The sequence below is a fragment of the Rattus norvegicus genome, chromosome 1 (genome assembly GCF_021556685.1).
Source record: "Rattus norvegicus strain SHRSP/BbbUtx chromosome 1, alternate assembly SHRSP_T2T, whole genome shotgun sequence".
NCBI classification, from domain to species: domain Eukaryota; kingdom Metazoa; phylum Chordata; class Mammalia; order Rodentia; family Muridae; genus Rattus; species Rattus norvegicus.
Window position 1 is genome coordinate 193,722,081 of NC_141534.1, and position 20,085 is coordinate 193,742,165.

General features: G+C 48.3%; 1 protein-coding gene and 2 long non-coding RNA genes across 4 annotated transcripts in view; 2 read left to right on the plus strand and 1 right to left on the minus strand.

The window, feature by feature from the left end:
- The window catches only part of LOC120099931 (uncharacterized), a 16,925-nt gene extending 13,154 nt beyond the window's left edge, over positions 1-3,771 (plus strand). Inside the window, exon 3 of the long non-coding RNA XR_015652554.1 lies at positions 2,607-3,771. This is a non-coding gene — a long non-coding RNA (uncharacterized LOC120099931). The remainder of the gene's footprint in view (positions 1-2,606) is intronic.
- Positions 1-16,940, minus strand: part of LOC108349640 (uncharacterized) — a 22,838-nt gene extending 5,898 nt beyond the window's left edge. The window contains exons 1-3 of one of the 2 annotated variants that reach the window (XR_015652552.1): positions 16,534-16,940; positions 2,651-2,814; positions 103-345 (exon numbers count right to left, since the gene is read on the minus strand). This is a non-coding gene — a long non-coding RNA (uncharacterized LOC108349640). The remainder of the gene's footprint in view (positions 1-102; positions 346-2,650; positions 2,815-16,533) is intronic. The other variant, XR_015652553.1, reaches the window with a different exon arrangement.
- The window catches only part of Sbk1 (SH3 domain binding kinase 1), a 44,917-nt gene continuing 41,632 nt past the window's right edge, over positions 16,801-20,085 (plus strand). Inside the window, exon 1 of the mRNA XM_087566490.1 lies at positions 16,801-17,571. The gene's annotated coding sequence lies outside the window, so the exon portion shown is untranslated. The remainder of the gene's footprint in view (positions 17,572-20,085) is intronic.

Sequence of the window (20,085 nt, forward strand, 5' to 3'; positions counted from 1 at the left end):
CCCAAGTTGTCTGTATAACATTGGAGCATCCATCCTCAGCCTACTGGCCCAGTATGTCTGATGCACTTTTCTGTGAAGCAGGAAATGTGAAAGACTACTTACCTTGTCTTGGCAAAGCTTAGCAGCTGACTTCTCTGTGTCACCTTAGTCCTGCGTAGACAGCATCTTGCTTGTAGTTGAAGCAAGGGCAGACTTTTGTTGTTTTGTTTTGTTTTGTTTTGTTTTGTTTTGTTTTGTTTTGTTTGCCCTATGGCGGCTTGTCACATATGTAGCAAACTCCACGTGGAGGCTTTTTGATGCTCATCATCTTCTTTGAAGTAAAATGGGGTTCTGCAAGAAGCTGACCTGTCTCATTGTTCAAAAAAGGCTTACATTAATAAAACATCTTTAAAGGCCATATTCTGTGGATCTCTGAGGTTTTTAAAGACCATCTATCTATTTATAGTATATCTGAATTGTTTGGTTTTAGCTATTTACTATCCCAATAACCATGAAAACATCATATTACAATTAACTAGACCAGTACCTAACATGACCATGAGTTTGATTCTTTAACTATTAACTTGAGTTTCTTACACATTTTTAACACTTTGTAGTAGCAGCTTTCAAAAGATCTAGAACTTCACTTTACATTATTAAGAATTATTTGAGTACATTACCTCAAATAAGAGTTGAAAACATATAGTGTGTAGTAACAAAAATAACCTTAGTTTTTATTAAAATATAAAGTGTATACTGCTGTAACAAAATATAACCTTAATATGTACCAATATACAAAAAACTATATCAATGTATGACTTTGGTTATAACATGTTCTTTGGTTTAAGAGTAGATTCAATAATCTACCTTTTCCCCCTATTATTCCTATAATATTTCTATATTCCTCCTTTTCAACCCCTCTCCCCCTATATAAGAAAGAAAGAGAAAGAAAGAAAGGAGAGGGGCTGGAGAGATGGCTCAGCGGTTAAGAGCACCCAATTACTCTTCCAGAGGTCCTGAGTTCAATTCCCAGCAACCACATGGTGGCTCACAACCATCTGTAAAGAGATCTGATGCCCTCTTCTGGTATCTGAAGACAGCTACAGTGTGTACTTATATATAATAAATGAATAAATCTTAAAAACAAAACAAAACAAAAAAAAACCCCACTAAGCTTCAAAAAAAAAAAAAAAAGAAAGAAAGAAAGGAGAGAAATCCCCGAGTCTAACCTCCTTTCCTTGTGTTTTCCCTGATCAAAACCATTTAACAACTTGCAAACAGTTGCCTTAAAGGACACAACAAACTCTCATAATCCATTGAAGGACACTGCAACCAGATCTCAGGGGCCAGTATTTAGCCTTTGAATAATTAGCAGCACCAGACCAACCCCAACACAAGCATCAGACCAACTCCTGACCCAAACCCCGGGAGTTCTCTGCTAAGTCTCATGTTTCCTTTAAGCCCTTTGGGCTATTTGCCTCCCCTTGAAGCTACCTTCTCTATCTCTTCTCCGGCCTTCTTGGACCTAGAGGTTATGAATTTCCTCTCCTCCCCCTAGGAAATGCCTGGTTTTCTTAAACCCTTCTGGGTCTCTGTGACCCTGTTCTTTCTGTCTCTCAACTCCTTCCTAGAAGTCCCACAGCTTCTTTAAACTGTCTTGAGCCTGTACCACAACTCTTTCTTGCTTCACCTGAGCTTCACAGCTCCTCCCGGAGTTTTAGCCCCTCCCCTCCGGAGCTGCCTGCTCTGTCTCTTCCTTAAGCCCTCCTGGGCCTCGAGGAATCCTCCCTTGGATAGAGCTCCTACACTTTGCAACCCTGTCCCCTCTTAGCTCCCTCCTGAAAGTCCTGTGACTTCTCAATGTCCTTCCCGGCTTCTCTCTGTCTCAGCTCCCTCTTGAAGTTTATAGGGACACCCCTTCCCGCGGAGTTTATTTTGCAACCCTTTCCCTCCTCTCTCCTTCAGCTCAGATTTTATTAGAGCCCCTCTGTCCTGGCTGTCTTGCCTGGTCTCAGTACAGCGCAATGGCCATGCCTTGGTTTCTAAATTCTCTCATAGAGTTACAATCTCTGCCATGGCCCAAAACAAATGATCCCAAAACCTCTTTTATCTAAACTTTCTCTGCTCTTCACTCCCTAAAGTCTCATCTCTTTCCACATTTTTGGTGTGAGTTTTTGTTGTTTCTCTTTTTCTTTTTTGAACATAGTATTTATTTTTATTTATTTGTTATTTGGGAATCTTACATTATGCATCCCAACTGAGTTCACCTCCCAGTCCTCCCATGTCCACCTTCCCTCCCCCATGGCTACCCCCCCACACACACAAACAAAGAAGAACAGGGTGGGGAGTCCATTTTGTGTTGTCTATATACTCACTGGAACATAGTCAAATTCCTAGTGGCCATCCCTCCAAGGGAAGCTGAATCTTTCTCCACCTGTACCCGCACCAGAAGCCATCAACTGTGGAGAAATCTCTACACTCCACCATTTACATCACAATTTTTTTTGGTAGTTTTCCTTGATGGCTTCCTCTCTAGGTTGTCATTTGTAGGGGATGGGGGTATGGAATGGCGTGGGGTGGAGGGATGAGTTGTTGCAGAAGCCTTTCATGTTCCTCTTTCTCAACAGTGTATCTGCAGTCATCGAAAACACTGCAAGACTAGCTTCCTCACCCTTCATAGTCAGCAGGAGCACAGATCTGAGGCTTCCGCGTGGTTTCTGGCAACATCACAGACCACAAGCATGCACCAAGGACCTCTGCCTGGTCTCTCGTGGCAGTACGGACTCTGACATCAACATGGTCCTCTTCTGAAGCACGGGCACTGACCAGCATGTTCTGCAGGAAAAGCATGGACCATGGAGGTCTTTTGAGGAGATCCGACCCAGCACATGGACCATTCTTCATCTAGAACATCCTGTCCCTGTTCAGCACCAGCGCAATCATGTGACCATGTTTAGGGACTGAGTTTGAGCAAGCTCCAGACTGTTGACCATCGTCTGGCCGACCGACTGACCTACTGAGTAACAACCTGCTCCTCCATCAACCACAGCCGTCTCTCACACCCTTCACAGCTGTCGAGTCTCCAGCTCCACCATGCTCCACCCCTCCATCTTCCCCACCTTTCCATCACACATTTGCATAGTGGCATTGGAAGCTGCAGTGTATCTCACAATATACTCTTTTGCCAAACAGCTTCAAATGCAAATGTTCATTAACATGAGTTGTTGTTCTGGTTCAAGGCCTCTGACTTTTGCTACACCATCAAGACTGGACCCTTGCTGAGACACCTCAGTATCCTGCTGTGGTCGAGTTATGGATGGAGATCCTGAAGCCATATCCATAGTACAGGCCCCTTCACGTGCTCCAGCAGCTCACAGATGGGGTAGATGTTGGGGTAGACCAACTCAAAGCCCTGCATCCGGGTCTAGGTGGTAGCTGAATTGGTTAGCCTGGGTTTCTGCCAGGCCACCACTGTGTGGTGGCTGGCAAGGGGCAGGGCCAGCTCTCCTTCACCCACCTGCTTTCCACTCTTGTAGTCTACTCAGATTAACAGTAACACAGTAACAGCCTTAAAATATACGTCTAGCATCTGTGTCTTTGCCAACTTCATTAAGCTTTAATTATTTGGATAAACTAAGTCTTACAAGAAACTTGATTTTCCGTATCCTATAAAAAGGATCCCAAAATTCCCCATCTTCCTATGGAATGTGTCTATAGTTTAAAGTTTACAGCATCAATGGCTTAAAGTTTTATTTTGATGATAAAAAAATCTTCAATTAAATCTTCAACTCAAAAATTTAAGACTCAGCTGTAAAATCTTAATCTTATAAAAGCTACTAACTTGTTGTAAACTGTTAAAGATAAGTAAGACAGGCAAGTTAATCCTCAGTCACCTTATAAATGATCAAATCCCATAATGTTCTCAAAACTAGGCTTGTAGTGATGCTAATTACAAATGAAATTAATTTACAATGACAAGCTTTATTTAGCCCCCTGTATGTGTTTTCAAGGTTGCCTAAAGCAAGTAACTAAAAACAAAGTTTGTCTAAAATAAGGTACACTTAAAAGATAATGGTTCTCCAATTCTTCAGAGATCCACTGAATATGGCATTCAAAATACACAATAAAAAGGCTTCCCAGGGGTTGGGGATTTAGCTCAGTGGTAGAGCGCTTGCCTAGGAAGCGCAAGGCCCTGGGTTCGATCCCCAGCTCCGAAAAAAAGAACCAAAAAGAAAGGGCTTCCCATGGTAGACAGAAATTCCAGCTCCTCCTCATGGCAGCTCAAAAATTTCCAAAGACAATGGGGCAGATGGTTCCACCTGGACTGTGGTAACACTAATCATTGGGCAGAACTGCCCCATGCCTCTCCTACCTCTCCCAACCTCTCCAAGTCAAGGTTGGCTTGACTGCTCTGCTCTTTCTTGCCACAGCTGGTCAGGTTCTTTTTCCACAGGGAAATGTCTTAGATCTTCTGGGTCTGGCAGCTGAAGGCCAATGCTGTCCTGTGCAATAGCTAAAAGTTTAATGCGGTTCTCTGTGACAGCCAAAGACAGACTACTTCTCTTCCCAATGAAGCCACTGAGTCCATTGGAGCCTAGGTCAACTGTCTAGGTAGTGGGTAAGTCTCTGACTTTTTAACTAGTATATAGACCATTTGGATATACTTCTTGCTTTAATTCAAACTTCTGCTCTTTATAATGACAAGCGTAATCAACCACATGTGTCTCATGGTAAACAAATATGACTCAAAATCATGTTTATTGCTTTGTCTACAATGTGGATTTCAGGACAGACTACAAGCAGTGGTGATGCTAACATAACTAGTGTTAGCATTTTGTCTAAGCTCTGCCCCATGGTTACCTGGCAACAGCCGGTATGCCTACTATAAAAGGGGTTGCTTGACCCTTCGAGTCTCTCTTGCTCTTGCCTTCTTGTTCCTGCTCTGTCCCTTCTCCCCTTCCTACCTCTCTCTTTCCCTATTCCCTTCTTTCCTCTCTCTCTCTCCACATGCCACTGCTGGTCTCTATTCCCCTATTCCTCCTCCTCCTCCTCTCTCTCTCTCTCTCTCTCTCTCTCTCTCTCTGCCTTCACTACCCTCTTAACTCCCTTCCCCATGTCCTGAATAAACTCTATTCTATATCATGTGGCTGGTCCCTCAGGAGGAAGGGCTGCCTCAGCATGGGCCTTCAGAGGCACCCCCTTCCCCCATTCCTGACTACACATCCACAGAACGTAATGCCTCTCCCTTTAGCTCTTTATAAACACAACAACTAGAACTTTTATCACTTTTTGTAAACTTAAAAAAATTCATGTACATTTCAGGAGGTTGACTTGGCTCCACCTCTCACAAGTCAAACAGACTCCAGATAAGTACTCCTGCCAATCAACAGCCTAAGTTTCCCCACCTACTGCTTACCCTTAAGAGTAAGCTCCCCCTTCCCCTGGTCTTGGGACTCCTCTGCTCCCCCAGCTACCAGGGCCATGGGCCTAGAAGTTTCAAACATACACCCAAGATGAAAGCTTTCCTCTAAACTCCTTAACTTTACCTTCTGTCCCTACTCTATATCTGTCCCCGTGGATTTCAACCAACTGTAGACTGCTCTGAAGCTGCCTGCACCAGATGGCTCTAATGCAACCTGCACTTAGTCCCAGGTGGTCCACAGAACCTGGGCAGCGAGTGAAACGATGTCTACCATCCTAAACTCCCTTCCCTTCCTACCTTCTGACCATCATTCCAGCCTTCTTGCCTCCCCCACAATGATACCCCAGTTTCAGAAGGAAGCTGCTATAGAAGAGATGTCACCCCCTTATTATCAACAAAAGGCTGGAATGATTAGTCTGAAACTCAGGACAAATGGCTAACTGAGGTGCCTACTTAATGTGTCAAAGCAGACTCTGGCCAGCAGTCTCCTTCAGTCCTAACTACTCCTACTTAATAGGTACCTAAGTACCTCTGTTCCCTCTCTCCATGCCCCCTGACCCACCCATGGCACGGTCCAGTCCACTGGCCATGTTCAGTCTGGACCCTTCCAGATGTCTCTGGCTGTTCTCACCCTCATATCTACGATAAGCCTTCTCCTCGAGCATCCTAGGAGCTGACGTGTCCTCATTTATTTCATTCAAAGGTTCTTTTGGCTCAGTGATTTGGGAGGTCTGGTCGATGTTGCTCTGACCTGTGGCAAGCTGTATATTATCACACGGGCACAAAGCCGCTCCTCATGTATCACACTGGCAGAGTGCTTGCTAAGCTCGTGCAAGGCCCTGACTTCAACACCCAGTACCATAACACAAAGTGCACAAAAAAAGAAGGAGGAGGAGGAGGGGGAGGAGGAGAAGGAGGGGTCGAGGGGGAGGAGGGGGGGAGGAGGGGGAGGAGGAGAAGGAGGAGGAGGAGGGGGAGGAGGGGGAGGGGGAGGAGGGGGGGGAGGGGGGGAGTGGGAGGGGGAGGAGGGGGAGGAGGGGGAGGGGGAGGAGGAGGAGGGGGGAGTGGGAGGGGGAGGAGGGGGAGGAGGGGGAGGGGGAGGAGGAGGAGGAGGAGGAGGAAGAGAAGAAGAAGAAGAAGAAGAAGAAGAAGAAGAAGAAGAAGAAGAAGAAGAAGAAGAAGAAGAAGAGGAAGAGGAAGAGGAAGAAAGGAAGAAGAAGAAGAAAAGAAAAGAAGCTAGCAACAGGAACAAAAAGAACCCTGCTTTTCCCAGCCGGGGAACAAAAGAGGAAGGGCCCAGGGTCCCAGATCTCTTCAAAGGCAAGCCTCTCTCCCCTAAGGGCCCTAAAGGACTTCCTGCAAGGCCCTAACTCTCTAAGGCTCTACCACCTTCCAAAGGCTCCATCCAACAGTCCCTCTGAAGAGAAGGAAGAGAACAGCAGCCGTTGTTGTCTGAGGGAGGATGCTTCCAGCCAAAGGCACAGGAAGTGTGAAGACACTTGAGAACCGAGAGCAGCTGCGTGTATCTTTCCCACAGACTTTCCGGCTGTTTCTGTTGCTTTTGAAACTCCCAGCTCACAGTCTGTGGTTTGTAGTCATTGTCCTTGTAAGAGCTAATTTTGTATCGCAGACACGAAGGCTCTTTGTGTTACGACGGCTCTTTGTGTTACACGCTTTAAAAATAGTTTACTGCTTGTTTTCATTTTGTTTCTAGTACCTATCACTGTGTAACTCTCCCCTCCCCCCAGGTGCTGGATATTGAACCCAGGGCCTGTAACTCTTCTTTTAATTTTTGATAGACATATTTATGATTCACCAGTTTGATTACTGACCTAGAAAACCTCCCTTGGGTTTCAACATTTTTTTTTTTTTGGTTTTTTTTTGTTTTATCCAGACAGGATCTCAACATGTCAACTGCGCAGGCCTTGAACTCATGGCAGTCTGCATTGCCTCTGCCTCAGAAATGCTGGGATTACAGATGTGTGCCATCGTGCCTGACTCATTGCTCGTTTTAAAAATTCATTCATATTTTATTCTAATGATTTTATAGTTTTATTTTTAACTTTGAAATGCCTGACCCATCTGTTGTTTCCTACGCTTTAAGCAGCGAGGCATCTGGTCAGTGAGAGTCTAGATTTATACTTTATGAAGACTGTGAAACAGCCCGCCCTCGTACTTATCTGAACCCTTTGGCTCAGACCTACCGGCATCCATCTGAGCTGTGTGAAGCAGAGGCTGCTACTGCTTGCAAACTCCGCCCACAGGGAGCCCTAGAGGAGGTTGGGAGGCTGGAGGCGAAGGTTTGTGTTACTGCTCTGAAGGGAAAGACAAGTAAGTGTTGCATCTCTGAAGAGCTGTCAGGAGCCAAGGAATACCACAAAGGCACATTGCACAACAAACCTCACACAAGGGATTTATTGGGAGAGACGCAAGGGGGTGGCTGCTGATTCCTTCTGCTTGGGCGAGAAGCAGCAAAGATTAGAACCTCGAGGGCCTTACTTCAAGTTCCTAGGCCATAGTGATGCTTTGAGATAGCTGGAGAAGGGGAACTTTAGCCTTCCCACAACCAATATAGTCGGAAGAAATACACTGTAAGTTCAACAGTATGCTTACTCTCGATTGCTGCTCACAACAAAGCCAGCACCCTTCCCCTCTCCCAACACGGCTGTTGCCAGAACCTTCAGATTCTACAGAAAAATCTTAGTCCTGATCATAATGGGTTGGAAGGAGAACTTGAAAGGTTTACTTTGACTGGTGAGCTCTGTACACAGTTTGCCTGCCCATACACAGTTTGCCTGTCCACCAACCTCTGCCCTGAGTTTGGCATCCAAATGTGCCCATCTGAAGGGATTCCTGCTTCCTGCTTCTCCCTCTCCAATGCCACCTCACCCAGAAAAAAATCCAAACCTGGGGCAGGATCTGGTTATCCCTGATGCTTTTTTGTTAATCTGACACATGCTAGCGTTATCTGGGAAGAGGAACCTTAACTGGAAGAACGCCTCCATCAGACTGGCCTCTAGGCAAGTCTGTAAGGTATTGCCTTGGCTGATATAAGAGGACCCAGTCCTCTGAGGATGGCACAACCCCTGGGTGATTGTATAAGAAAGCAAGCCATGGGAGCAAACCAGTAAGCCATGACCGTGTCCTCCATGGAGTCGGCTTCAGTTCCCACCTCCAAGTTCCTGCTCAAGGTCTTTAAAGCTCTTTGTCCTCAAGTTGCTTTCGGTCACAGTGTCTTATCACAGCGATAGAAAGCAAAGACACTGGGGCTGGGAATCCAGAACCCTTGCTGAAGTCACCAAGCTACTTTAGAGGTGGCTGATGCCACTGTCATCCTTCTAGTGGCTCCATCACACTCCACACTCACAGGGCAGGGGCATCTGCCCTGCTGTCACTGGGATTAATGCAGTCAGGGGAAGGGGCTACTTATTATCTAGAGGTCCTCAGGGGCAGACTTAGAGTTGGGAGAGCCTTAGAACAGGGGGTCCTTTCTATTGCCTGCAGCTGTGTAGAAGGCGGTGGCACTCCCTGTCCCTGCTCTTTGCTCTCTGCTGGTTATTAAGGTGCCACTTTCCCTTCCTCAGATGTGTGCCACTCAGCATCGCCTTGTTGGGGAGCTACCTGCACCCACCTTATCTGAGACCTCAAACCTCCCAGCCAATTCTCCTCTTTGTCCCACCTGCTTTAGCTCTCAGCGTCACCCTGCTCACCATCTGTCCTCCGTCGCTAGACTCTGAGCTCTGCAAGGGCAGGGATTCCGATCTGTTTTGTTCAGTGCCAAATCTTCCGTATCTGGAATGTGAGTGCATAGAGCAGCTACTGGGAATATCTTTTTATCACCGCCTCACAGTTACAAAAACTGAAGTTTGTAGAGAAAACACTTGGCTTTAGCAGCAGCCCCGGGTTTCCAAGCCCAGATACTCTGCACTTAACGTAGACTGCACTGTGGTCACACAGTGCTGATGGCTGCACTGTGTGGGAGGCTCAGATGGACCCAGAAGGAAATAATAAAGCGAGTTACGATTTTAAGTCTCCTATAATAGTCCATAAGTGACTTAACACAGATCTATACATGCTTACATGGAGTGACCTCAAAAATGTTAGTGAGTAAAAATGCAAGATGCCCCAGAGTGCCTTGGAAGTGTTTGTAAAAGAAATAAACAGAATGGACACACAGTCCAAGGCTGGATGTGCAGAGAAATGTCTTAGGAGACTCTGAAGGAGCCTGGAGTCTCTACCCAGAGCAAGTTATTTCCATCCATTTTGTATTGTTGAAATTTAAAATCTCGTGCATGCCTTTTCTCCAAAAAATTTAAAAGAAAGCCTCAGGATTCATAAATAAAATAAAATAAAACAGTCCCCTTCTCTTCCACCTGTGTTTGAATTCATCTATTCCTACAGGCAGGGAACTCAACCCTCACTTCTGTCCTTCCATTTGCTGTTCTATTTCTAAGCCAGGTCCTGAGCTGGACGGCCAGGCCCCCTAGCAGTGATGCACATCACAGGAGGTCCTTGATAACTCTGGGTTCTGGGGCTCTGGTATAGCCAAGTGGAGGAGCATTTACCCAGCATGCATGATGCCCTGAGGTGTGGTGGAAATACACTCACTTCCCTCTCCCACTACAGAGCAGGGTCTGATTCAGCAGCTCTAGGGCAGCTTCCAAGATTCTGTGTTTCCAATACCCCGCCGTGTGCTGCTGATGCTGCTTTATGGACCACTCTCTGAATGTCCAGATTAGAACTAAGATGCTGACACAGCTATTTCTCCATTTCTCCGGTTTTGACCTTACGCCCTACGGTAGAAAATGAAATCGTATCTCTCCTTTACCAATATCTGCTCGCCCACATACTCAAGTCCTGTCCTTAACCCTGCAGAGTTATATGTGCTTTTTGGCTCAACTAGGTTTTGGTGTTTACATTATTATACCTTTGTAGATAATTTTCACACTTTAGCCACATACTATGCTGTGATTACATTTCCTTTCTTGTTCAACTTTTAAATCCTGTTTGTACTTTCCTAGAGTTATTATTGACCAACCTTTATTGAAGCAACAAAACTTCCAGATAAAACTCAAAATCTTTGGTTAGTAGACCCAACTGTCCCACAAAAGTTACATATAATCTGAGTATGTGGTATCCACCATTAACCCCAGCACTTGGGTGGCAGAGGCAGGTGGATCTCTATGTTTGGGGCCAGCTTGATCTTCATGACAACCTTCAACCATCCAAGGCTACATAGCAAGACGTTGTATAATAACAAACAAACAAGCAAACAAACAAACAAACAAAACCCTTACATCTTAGAGCCCTGTCCTCCAGGTCCCATATGGACAAGTTAGTTACTCCACAGAGTTCAAGGTACCTGCCAGAAGCAGGTGGGAGGAGTCTCCATTCTGAGCTAGGTCCTCCTGACTGCTGCTTGTCTAGACTGCCTCCCTCCCTTCAGTTACACCCCACCTCTATCCCAGATGTTTGCAGTGCCCATGGCTGTGCAACTGGGAACTGATTATTTTAAATTTCCTTTGCAGCTAGCTGAGAGAAACATTTGAAAGTACAGATATGGTTTCTGTATCCCCCTACCTTCCCTAAGAACTAAAATGGTAACAAGATGCCCTCAAGCAAGAGAATCACCAGCCTCTGACAGCCATGTGAGAAACAGAATCTCTCCACCGATAAAGCCTGGACCAGATCTGGTTTGGGGCATAATTTTTTGTCTATGCAGGATAATTCACAAGTTCCTTCTAGGAAGACATTGACGTTCTTGCCAAGATGCTTAAGCCACATTCTGATAAATTTTAAGTAAAGCCTCTTTCGGGAAGCTGGCTTCTTATCTATGTTGCTGTCAGTCTTCCGTCAGGGCTTTAGTGATCTGGCATTGGACTTTCTTTTTTATTGTGTTTTGTTGAGACACTCTTATCTAAAAGGGAAAGGACTATGGTGGTCATGGTGGTACATTAAAAGACTGAGGTTGGAGAATCACAAGTTGGAGACCAGCCTGGGCTACATAACAATAACCTTTAGGTTAATTATAGAGTCAGAGCCAGAGCCCGAGACACACACACACACACACACACACACACACACACACACACAAACACACACACACACACAGAGGGGAGGGGAGGGAGGGAGAGAGGGGGGAGAGAAAGAGAGAGGGAGGGAAGGAGGGAGAGGGAGAGAGGGGGGAGGGAGGGAGGGAGACAGAGAGAGAGAGAGAGAGAGAGAGAGAGAGAGAGAGAGAGAGAGAGAGAGCGCTGCAATAGTATTTGCTTCTCTTTGAACTATGAGCAAGCTAAGTTCTGTTCTGGAGGCTCACTTGGGTTTTAGGAGCTCTGAGTGGACCAAACAAAAAGGTGTTTCCTCTGAGCCTCCAAGGCCCCCTGGAGGAGGGAGGGGAATGGGATTCGCATCCGGTCAGTTGCTGTATGCTTGCAACAACTTAAACATTTAGCATACTTGGGCTAATACAGTTTTCTGAGAAACCCCACAAGATAAGGATTGGAGAAAACCTTCATGCATGGCCTTCCTGCCAAGCATCCATGGTGGGTGGGATGGGGGAATCAAAATATGGATTGAGGGGCTGAAGAGATGGCTCAGTGGTTAAGAGTACTGACTGGGGGTTGGGGATTTAGCTCAGTGGTAGAGGCCCTGGGTTCGGTCCTCAGCTGGGGGGGGGGGGGGACTGACTGCTCTTCCTGGGGAATCGGGTTCAAATCCCAGAACCCACATGACAGCTCACACCTGTCTGCAATCTGACATCCTCACACAGACAGACATGCAGGCAAAACACCGATGCACGTAAGATGAAAATTTAATTAATTAATGAAGATGTGAATTGAGATGAGGGAGGGGCCTACACGGATAGTAAGTAACAGGGTGACTATGAAGGCTCACTCAGCCTGCTGCACAGACACTGGGGAGTGCGAGGGAGGCCTGGGGAGGACTCAAGTCTGTCCTGTACAGCTTGTGCCCCAAAAGCTTCCGTTCAAACTGGGTTTTGGCCCACCCTCTGCTGCGTCCTGAGTAGGGACAGGGAAGAGGCCAGCTTAGGGTTAGATGGGCTGGGGAGGTTAGAGTTTTGTCATTGCAACAAAGTACCTGGCGGAAATAACTTACAGGAGCAAAGATTTAAAAACATTGTTCTGTGGCTGGAGAGCTGGCCCAGCAGTGAAGAGCCTTTGGCGCTTTTCTACAACTGTATTAGCAGCACTGAGTTGAGGGGTGGTGGTTAGAGGTCAGGGCCCTGGAACAGGAGAATTGCTATGAGTTACACACCAACCTGGTTCCCAAGGCCCTGTCTCAAAATATTAATCAATTAACTAAAAGTTACTCCTTCTTGGGGCTAGAAAGATGCCCAGCAGTTAAAATCCCTTCCCAGAGGCCCCACTCCAGGGCACTACTGCATTGGGAGCCACTCTGCCAACCTATGCGCCTTAAGGGGCATCCTTTGGGCATCATTTGATATCTCTAATGAGGCCTGGTCATCACCACTCTTCAAGTCTGGGTCATGGAGGCTCCCGTACCTGGCTCAGACCCCAGAAGTCAGTGTCTTTAGATGGTCAGAGCCCTTTCAACCAGCAGGAGTGGACTCTGGGCCACCAGGAAAGGCAGGACTGTGGGAAACATGTAAATTAATTGGATTATGTCTATCTCTGTCTAGCTTCTGAATAAATGAGACTCAGACTATGATTTATTTACTTAGTGCTTGAACAATTACTGGGGGGATCACCCCTAATCTATATCTCTATCTGTTAGACTATTAATTCCCAGCTGTGCTCCCCAAATACTTGCTGTTTGAATCTCACCCGGGTGACTTCTGCTCCAGCAGTCTGTCCTAGGGAACGATTTCTCTAGGATACTCCTGGTCCATCATGTCTAATGGAGACTGCCTGTTCTCTCTGTCTTCTTCCTCCCTTCTCTTCCTCTCCTCGTAGCCCCGACCTATGACCCCAGCCCAGAAACTCAAACTCCACCCCTTTCTATTCTCCTCAGTAACTGGCTGTCTGCCGTTTTAATTTACCCAATTGTTTTAAGTTGGGGTGCAAGGTTTGCACAACAAAAGCTGGTATGCATGGGAATTCATTCATCTTGGGGCAGCCAGATCTTGGGGTACAGAATTTATTATCTGATGTAGCAGCACCAGAGCAACCCCTACAGAACAGGCAGCGCATTCTCCACCCACCCCTGTGGAGACCTCTCATCTTCTGAGGGTTTGCTGTGTTTTGGAAGCACCAACACTTTTTTTTTTTTTTTCTTTTTTTCGGAGCTGGGGACCAAACCCAGGGCCTTGCGCTTGCTAGGCAAGCGCTGGACCACTGAGCTAAATCCCCAACCCCAACACTTTTTTTTTTAAAAGAACAGTATTATCTCCACCACCAGGCTTACACTTGTCTAATTAGCAAGAACACACACACACACACACACACACACACACACACACACAGAGTGTAAGTGGTGGCTCTGTTCTCCAGATAATTACAGGAATCGTGAAGGCCATATACTCGGGTCAGGCTGCGGTTGGGAATGGGATGTTTATAATGATGGCCGCCTAATACCGCCTCTCAGTCCTGCCAGAACAATTCTCAGCCTGTGTACACGCGGAACTTCTCACAGTGAGCTCTGTTTGTAGCTCTTCAGGCTCAGACCAGCTTCCCTCTGCTGAGGAAAGTAGACCAGAGCTGATCCTGAGCAGTGAGCAGAGGAAGCTATACTCCTATTAGGTCCCCCAGCTCCAAGGTCAAAGGCTGCAGGCATGACAACAGCCCCCAAAGCTGGTGGGGAGGAGCTGCCCTATCAGAGCCGTAGGTGTAGCTCAAAGGCTAGGCTGGCTACCGTCTGATTCAGCTTTCCATGAAGTTTGGGGTAGTTTGAGGTGCCATGGTGACCACAATCCTCTCCTCCCTAGACTGGAGGCAAAAGGCAGTGGCGTATAGACAGGGAAGGTGAAGACTTAGGCTTTTGTGCCTGAATCTGAGGTCACACCCTGCCCCTAACCCAAGATCTAGGTTCAGCCACCCAAATAGGAGACAGTCAGAGCTTCACAGCCACTAAGAATTAAAACCTATCGATTTTCCCCATTAGCTAAAGACTGCCATCAGAGTGCATTAAAACCAGGCAAAGCACAGCTTCATGAATAATTAACACTTGCAAATGACAACCCCATGGGACCTGGGGAGGCAGGCAGGGACATCCAGAGTCCAGAGCCAATGTGACCCCTCTGACTCCCACCTCAGAAATTGTAACATGAGCTGTCTCTCCCCCTCCACCCTGTCTCTTGTCCCTTCCTATTTCATGCCCCCCCCCACCTTTTGGAGGGGCACCCTGTCAAGTCTATATATTGAGAGACCTGAGGTTAAGCCTTGAAGAGGTTAAGTCCCCGAGTATCACAACCTTAAGGGAGATGCTACTCCTCCTTTCTGAGCACGTTCTCTTCCACTAAGCAGTGCAGGGATTGGACCAGCTGACCTCCAGGTATGTCTGTCAGTCTGTGGTTCTAGTCGGGGACAGAAGTCTAAAACTACTTATGGAAGCTGCAGCAGAGCTTGTGGAGGACTCAGGGCCCCCAGACCATCTCCCCAGCTCAATCTTGAGCTAGCAGAAAGAAGCACCTGCTTTGGACAGGCCAATTCATAGAAGGCGCTCCATCCAGAAGAGTAAAGGTCAGAGCAGACAACCCATAAAGAGACCCTGTTCCCAGAAACAGGCATGAGTTTCAGTTTGAGGTAAGTCTCCACGAGAAAATCACGAATTCAAGGCCAGCCTGGGCTATACACTGAGGCGTCAGAAGTAAAAAGAGAGGAAAGAAGGGGAAGAGAAATGGGGAGGATTGGTTAAGATGGATGCCTTTTAGGCTAATGAACAAGCCCAAAGTCCCATACAAACATGCCAGGCTGGCAGAGCTGGATCCCGGCCCCAAGCTGCTATCTGCCAGTCTGCCCTTTGTGTACTGCTCAGGAACCAGCCCCATTTTCTTCTTAGCCAAGGAAGTCTAGACCTGTTCTTCCAGCTAGTGAAACTCAGTTCAGATGGCCCTTCCAGGCTCCTAACTCTCCCACCCGCAAACTCCCCAGGTTCTCAGCCTCAAGGCAAATTCCCACTTCATCTTCCCCATCCACACCTCCCCCTCCCCCGTTCTTCATCTCCCTATAGTGAGCAGAGTGGCTAAGAACAAACACTTCCCACGCCTCTGATCATGTTTATCTCTTCCTGTTTTGTAAGGCACTGTACTACCCCGTCATTCTCTCTGGTCTGCTGGTCTTGCCCCACCTCTTGATCGCCCAGGAAAGATCTACTCCATACCAAAAGGCCAGTTTAAACACTTTGCCTGCCTCTCACTCTCCTCCCCAAATGCCAACTAGTTCCTGTGTTCCTGCTGGAAGGCTCTCCCCCTACAGTCTAGATCTTCGATTGGCTCCTCCCCCTCTTGTAGGGTGCTGCTCCGACATCACCTTGTTGGAAGTTTTTTTGTTTTGTTTTGATTTTTTGTTTTTTGTTTGTTTGTTTGTTTTTTTCCTCAAGCAGCCTTTCTAAGTCCCTGCCTGTCCATCCCAGCCCCTCTCAAGTCGGCTTAATTCCCCTCCCACCCCGCCCTTTTCACAGCCTGAATTTCTTCATCTTTTGTTTCCTCTGCTGCCAGGGCCACTGGAATGGTTGCCTGTGTTGTCAATTTCTGCACAGGTGAGGGGAGCTGAAAACCAGCCCAGGTTCCCACTACAGCCAGGTGCTTAGAGGTTGCCTGGAGGAAGCACTCTTTCTAATTTATCCGCCCCTTGTAGACCAACAGCAAGCCCCTCGGCCTCCTGTGGGGTACAAGCCCACCGAAGGAGGAGGAGCCTCTGCCTTCCCTGACTCTGAGCTCTGCGTCCTGCCCAGAGCCTGACAAACACATAAAGATGCTAAGGAAACAGGTAAATAAGACCCACTCTGGTATCCCCGAGCTGAGCATCCACTAAACAATGTCTGCTTCATCCCTGGCTGCCATTCAGAGTGGTCATGCACTTGGACCCAGAGTCAGCAATGCTGATTTCTGGGAATGTGGAGGGACTGGTTACAGTGTAGGTGTGAACTGGACGGCTCTCCCGGGGATGCTCCCCGGAGCTCAAAGCTCTGAGTCCCACCCAGATCCACCCTACCTGTGCATGGAGGGTCCAGGTGGCACAGCAAATCTGACCAAGCCCCAGGGACTGTGCGGCACAGGCTCACGGGCAGGAGGGATTACGGAGTGTCTGCTGGTGCACCAGGCTCCCAGCAGAGGCGTGGTCCTTGCTTTCCTCACAGTGGCCAGCCGCAGCCTCCCAGCTCTGGCAGAGAAGGAGTTAACTTCCAGGCTTCTCAGCGTGAATGTGGAGCTATTAATACCCACAGCCCAGCCATCTACAGCCACCACAAGGCTGAGCCCCAGAGCTGAGGAGAGAGAGCAGGGAGCAGAGCAGCTTCCTCTGGCTGACCCGCACCTGACTTCAAGGGTCAGAACTTTTCCTGGGGACACTGGAGACACTGTGCCAGCTCACCTGCCCTTGCCTACCCTCCAGCTTCAGGTGTCAGCTGGCTCTCCTGCAGGCCACTGCACTACTTACTACAGCAGAGAACAAACTTTGTCACCCACCAACGTGCCTGCGGGTCAACTAGGAGGAATAGACTGCTGGACAGACAGACAGAAGGCCAAGTCAGCCGTGGGTCTGTGCTCACAGTCCTGCCCCTGGCAGACATCAGCAGAGTAGACAGCTAAGGAGCTAAGGACTTCTCCAGAGGCGGTGATAGGACCTCAGTCCACTACCGGCCACCTCTTGAATCCAGCCCGGTAGCTGCCGTTCAAGTGTGGACCCCGTGGCTGGAACCCCTGTGCCTCAGGACAGGAGCCCCAAGAGAGCTACAGGCTCCTCCACCTACCGAGGCGACGCGACGGGTAACGTGGGCGAGAAGGCGCAGGTGGCAGGTAGGCAGGTCCGGGGTCCTGAGGCCGACAGGCTGCTGACCCTGGAGCACACTGGCTCCGAGAACCGTGTCCTGGCTGGGGATGATGCTGTGGAGGTCACCAACAGTCACCCCTGCCCTGTCCTGCGGCTGCCTCCTGCCTGGCCCCTGGGCTGTGGCGCTGACGATGTACCAGCTTTCTGCTTGGTCTGCTTCCACAGAGAGGAGGAGGAACTGGAAGAAGTTCCACTACAGAGGTCAGTGCTGGGGTGGGTGGGCAGTGGGCTGGCAGGACCACTGTGCAGCCCTCTACCAGGAACTTAGGGGCCCAGTACAGATGTTTATGGGATCTGTCTGCCCAGGCTTACCACACACTCCTCCTTCCCGCTGAGCTCTCTGGCTGTCACCACAACCTTCCCACTCCTCCCACTCTGGCCCTACCTAGATTGATTTACCTGTCCCTTCACTCCCATTGTGGTCATGTCTTGTCCCTACTTAGAGACCTTCATGGTTCCTCAGTTCCTACAACAGAAAACCAGCACTCAACATTCAAGACCTGTGTGATTGGTGTTAACGCCCCATTTCGCTTGGTTCCCCAATATTACCAGGAATACCCTGGCTCCCCGCCATTCAGGCCCAGCTGAAATGCCTCTTCTTCCAGGAAGGCCTCCCAGAAGACATGGGGTCCGCTCCAATCTAAGAGCCCCTTGCCCTTCTAGCATTGCACTGGCATTTAACACATGTTCAGTCCTTGTTGAATTAATAGTGAAAATGTGTATGTGCGCATGTGCACATGTGTGTGTGCATGTGCAAGCACCCATGTGTGTGTAAAAGAGGGGAGGGAGGGAGAAAGAAGATGAAGGTTTCTGAAGTTGGGATTGCATATTTGTGACTGTGTATACAGGTTTGTGGGAGCAGATGTGAGTACCTTTGGGATGAGAGGAGTTGGGCATGGTGCCAGTGACCCCAACCCTCAGGGAAACCCTGTCTCCAGCCAAGTGGATTACCCAAGCTGTGACCAGGCCTCTGGTTGTGGATGTACAAGTTGACAGGACCACCTCTGTTCCACCCCAGTATGCTCAAGCCAGTGCCACTGTGGGAAAGGCAGATACAGGACTCAGCTAGGGTCTCGTCCATGTCCACTAAAGAATAGGAAGAGAAAATGTGGGCTCCTGCATCTGGACGAGGTGCCCCTCATGACTGTATTAGACCCCACATCTGTGGTTTCCCTGCCAGGGGCCTCTGTGTTATCATCTGTGAAGTGGGAAGCTGCTTCCTGCCCTGGTTGCCAGCTGACCGTGCAAAACAATGACTGGACACCTGCAGAGTGCCAGGCTTCAGATGGGGCCTGGAATCCTGGCACAGCCCTGGTGAGGTCTGCTAGTAGATAAGTTGGGCAAAGATTGGGGGCACATTAGTGGGAGTGGGTACATAGCGCCCATGGAGTCAGGATGCAAGATGAACGGACCACTTCTGCTCACAGGGACCACGGTAGACTCCATCTAATCTCTCTAGAAGTCCAGATGTCTCCCAGGGAATGCAGGAGGCCCAAGAAGAGGTATTGGTGGGCTGTGGGGCGGCATTTGGTGGTTTGGGAAAGTAACTGGACAAGGATGGGTTGAGGATGGCAAAGACAGTAGTATATCAGATCACATAGACCTGGACTTCCAAGCTGAGCATTTGAACAGCCATGGAGGACTGGAAGCCAAACAGGCGGATAAAAGACTCAGTGAGGCTCGATGGGTGACACTGTTCTTTACTCCACTGAACTCCACAGCCCCAGTACAGCCACTCTTCATAGTGGAGTCTTGGAGTGCTTGGGGAATGACTGTGTCAGCCAATGAAATGACAGAGGAGACAGGGCCTTGGCATCATCTGTGGTGACTGTCTTTCTATCTCTCTTCTCTGTGCCTCTGTCTATCTCTGTATCTGTCTGTCTCTGTCCGGGTCTATCTCTCTCTGTGTCTGTCTCTGTGTCTCTGCTATCTCTATATCTGTCTCTGTCTCTCTGTTTTTGCCTATCTCTCTATGTTTATATACCTCTCTGTCTGTCTCTCCGTGTCTCTCTGTGTCTCTCCCTGTCTCTCTGTGTGCCTCTGTCTTTCTCTATATCTGTCTGTCTCTATCTGCGTGTACCTCTGTGTGTCTCTGCATGTCTCTCTGTATCAGTCTCTGTGTCTATTTCTCTGTCTCTCTGTCTCTCTGTCTCTCTGTCTCTGTCTCCTCTCTGTCTCTGTCTCTCTCTCTCTCTCTGTCTCTCTCTCTCTCTCTCTGTCTCTCTGTCTCTGTCTCTCTCTCTCTCTCTCTCTCTCTCTCTCTCTCTCTCTCAGTGGGGATAAAACCCAGGGCCCTGCACGTTTATGTTAATGTGCAAGGTTAATTCTAGGTTAATTCTCAGCCTTGAGCTGACTGTCAACAACACACTGTCAAGCCCTGCCCTGATGTCCCCTGGCTTCAGGTCTTGGAGCAAATCAATCCCTACCAGTGAGTGACTCAGGAAGCCCCAGGATGAGGCTCAAGCATTAGGGCCAGGCTCTTATGCCCTTTCTCCCTCATCTTTCCTCCACCCCACCTGCAGCTCTGGGGATTCCTGTGTAGCAGAGGCCTCTCTCCTACTCTGGGATGTAATGGCCTATGTTATAGCAGAGGCTACTATACTTTCTAACTGATGGACTCTGGCTCTTTAAGGCCTAGGGAGGGGACACTGCCAGGCTGGGCAGAGATGGTGACCACAGGTGCCAGGTAGTGAAGCTAAAAATACTGAGTGATGT